Raw genomic sequence first — 3,585 nt, 5'->3', positions numbered from 1 at the left:
AGGAGGACTATAAAGGCGTGTATCAGGTACGAAACGAATCATGTGCTGGATTGTAGATAGTCAAGACGGGATTTGTACCTCTCGTAAAAGAGAGAGATATCGCTGGGCCCCTCGTGTGAGCGAGACTGTAGAAATGTGTGGCCGCACTATAGACGAACGTCATCTATTTCAGACAGTCGAACTCAGTGAACGAGAAAGCAGTCGAATCAGATAAGGTGACTTATCCATACCTTATATTCGACATATGATATCGTGATACAAAAGGATCATCAACCAGAATCATCACTGACGTTCGTAAGATCACGAACAAACTCTATTCGAGATAGGTAGTCATAGTGACTTGTATATCCGGAATAGAGATTTTGGGTTATACTGCTATATCGAATGAGCCTACAGGGTCACACACGTTGGGAAGGACAAATACACGAGAAAACGTCGAGAAATCTGGACAGAGGTTCGGACCGTCCGGTCTAGGAGTGGACCGAATGGACCGGAGCATCTAGTCCGAACGGACCAAATTGTTGGACCGAACGGACTAGAGAGTCCAGTCCGAACGGACCAAATGTTGAACCGAACGGATTGACCCGTCAGACCGAACGAATCTAGTTATGTGACTGGTTCGAACGGACCAAGTGTGCAGACCGAACGGACTACTAAGCAGTCCGTTCGGTCTGGGTTTCAGATTTAATTTTAAAATCTGGAATTAGGGTTAATCACTTGAATAAGAGGAGATTAATAACCCTAACACTAAAGAGCCGAAATAGAGAACTTCTTCAGACCTTTTTGGAGAGTCTAGAGGGTCGATGAAGTGATCTAAGTCTCGTTTTCACAAAGTACATCATCAAATAGAAGATTCGAGTCCTAGCAGACAAGTTCCAAAGGTTGGAATCCATCCCGAGGTGTGGATACGTGTAGAGGGCAAGGTATTCTTCCCGCCTACAGTGATCGGACGAACATATCAATTGATGCAGGCCCCGGATCGATTGAGGTAAGCGTTCTATCGTTTCTACAAGATCATGCATGATAGGTTTTAGGGTTTTATCAAAATTTTTGTTTTGCATCCGCTGCGCAAACCCTAGAACTGATCTCTTAGGAATAGGATTCGCTTATGAGATCCCAGGAAAACCCAACAGTGGTATCAGAGCCTGGTTGCTCTGCATGATTTTGTTAGAACCCGATCACGCACGTTTTAGGAATTGAGTTGTTTGAATCCGTGTTTGCTATTGATGCTATGCATGATTTGATTATGGATCTAGGGTAGATTTCATGTTCTTTGTTGCATGTGCAAGAGGCTTCTGTTATGAGTTCACAGGCGAAAACCGGGAGGAAATCGGATCTGAATCGGGACCGAAACGACGAAGAACGTGATCTGATCGCGTTTTTCTGCCCAAACCGAACGGTCTGGTCCCCTGGACCGGACGGTCTAGGGTTTGTCGTTTCCCTGGACTAAATGACCCAGTTCGTTCGGACCAAGATGTTGGACCGAACGGACTAAGGTGTGTAGACTGAACGGACTGCTTAGCCAGTCCGTCCGATCTAGGTCACTAGTCCGAGAGAGAAGGACCGAAGGGGCAAGAGTCCAGACCATTGGTCTGGACCGAACGGTCTGGAGAGTCAGACTGAACGTACTGAAGAGTCAGACCGAATGGACTGACCATTCCAGACCGAACGAACCAAACTTGACCCGAAGACTGAACCGCGTAGACCGATCGGTCTAGGCCTAGACCGATCGGTCTAGGTCCCGACGCTTCACCAAAATTTGATTTTTTTGTTTCGGGATTCTGTTTGAGCAATTGTTGCTTAAAACGATCAACTGTGATTCATAATAACATGATTCTTTCTTATGGATGATCCATAGTGAATGAATGTATGTAACTTAATCAAGATATTATATATGTTTGATTGATTGGGAGCTTGGGGATTGGGATTGCATAATCGATTGGATTGTCCATTCGGATTATGAACAATCGTTGCACAGAAACCGATTAGATCTAGAAGCTTTACGAGTAAAGCACTTGTCAAGGCCTCGATCGTACGTGTCATGGGCCATGTCAAAGCTGGGTGTGTCGTGCTATTTTGGTGAGGCAAGATGGAGAAATGGTGGTTCTCATAGCTTGAAAGTAGAAGATTGATCTGAATGTGGTTTCGAAAATCCCTTATTTATGTAATGCTAAGCGTGTACCTCCCATTATTAGAGCGCATGTCAAGGCATCGATTGTCCGTAAGGTCATGCCAAAGCTGAGCGTGCCGGATTATCTTTGTGAGGCAGAGTGGAAAATCGTGGTTCCCACAGCTTGAACATGGTTTACCTTAGGTTAAGTTGTCAAGTTTGACTTGAGAGTCATGGGCCATGCCAAAGCTGGGTGTGCCGTGCTATCTTGGTGAGGCAAGATGGAGAAATGGTGGTTCTCATAGCTTGAAAGTAGATGCTTGATCTAAGTGTGGTTTCGAAAATCCCTTATTTATGTAATGCTAAGCGTGTACCTCCCATTATTAGAGCGCCTGTCATAGTCTCAAAAAAGGATCTGAGAGTCACATTGGATGTGATTGACATTAGATGTCTACCTAAATAGCATAAAGATGGGTGTGACAGTCCATTCTTATGCGAAATATGGATCTTAGTCCCATATAGAAAATTATGATAGGGTTATTTTTCTGTATGGGAATATAGCTCGTTTTTGCATCTATGTTGTCATTGTTTGATGATGGACTAGCTGGTAGTAGTTCATAGATATGTAGACACTGATTGATGATGGGCTAGCTGGTAGTTGATCATTAATAGAATCTGCATTTGTTTTGTACGTTCTGTTTGTCTTTTTTGTCGGACATGGTGTCAACCGGTAGGGTACCGAGTTTGACAATGCGATCTATCCTTGAGAAGGATAAGCTGACCGGGAAGAACTTCTTAGACTGGTATCGGAACTTCAGAATTGTTCTCAAGCACGATAAGAAGTCGTACGCCCTGGAAGGAGCTCTACCACCAGAGCCTGCAGCCAATGCCACGAGAGCCGTCAAGGATGCTTGGTTGAAGCATCAGACTGACGACATCGAGATCTCTTGTCTCATGTTGGGAAGCATGGCCCCGAATCTGCAGAGGCAGTTTGAGGGGAAGAGCGTGTTTGATATGATCGAACAACTCAAAACCATGTTTCAGGAGCTAGCGCGTACTGAAAAGTACAAGACGCTGAAAGCTCTAGTGAAGACGGAGATGCCGAGAGGCAGCTCTGTCAACACCCACATCCTCAATGAACTTGAGCGTATGGGAGTGAACTTCGATGGTGACTTGGTTGCAGACTTGATCCTGATGTCATTACCCGAGGACTATAACCAGTTCGTGATGCAGTACCATATGCACGGGATGACTAAGAGCTTAGCCGAACTGCATGGGATGCTGAAATCGACTGAGCAGGATATCGTGGTGCCCAAGACTGTGCTTGCTGTTGAGAAAAGCTCCAGCAAGAAGCGGCGGGGTAAAGCCAAAAAGAAGGTAGCGAAAAAGGCAAAAGTTGCCTCTACGCCCAAGCCTAAGCCCGATAAGGGTGACTGTCATTACTGCGGAGTGTCTGGACACTGAAAGCGTAATTA

Source organism: Tarenaya hassleriana, unplaced genomic scaffold, assembly GCF_000463585.1.
Source record: "Tarenaya hassleriana unplaced genomic scaffold, ASM46358v1 Cleome8, whole genome shotgun sequence".
NCBI classification, from domain to species: Eukaryota; Viridiplantae; Streptophyta; class Magnoliopsida; order Brassicales; family Cleomaceae; genus Tarenaya; species Tarenaya hassleriana.
This window is presented reverse-complemented; position numbering follows the sequence as displayed.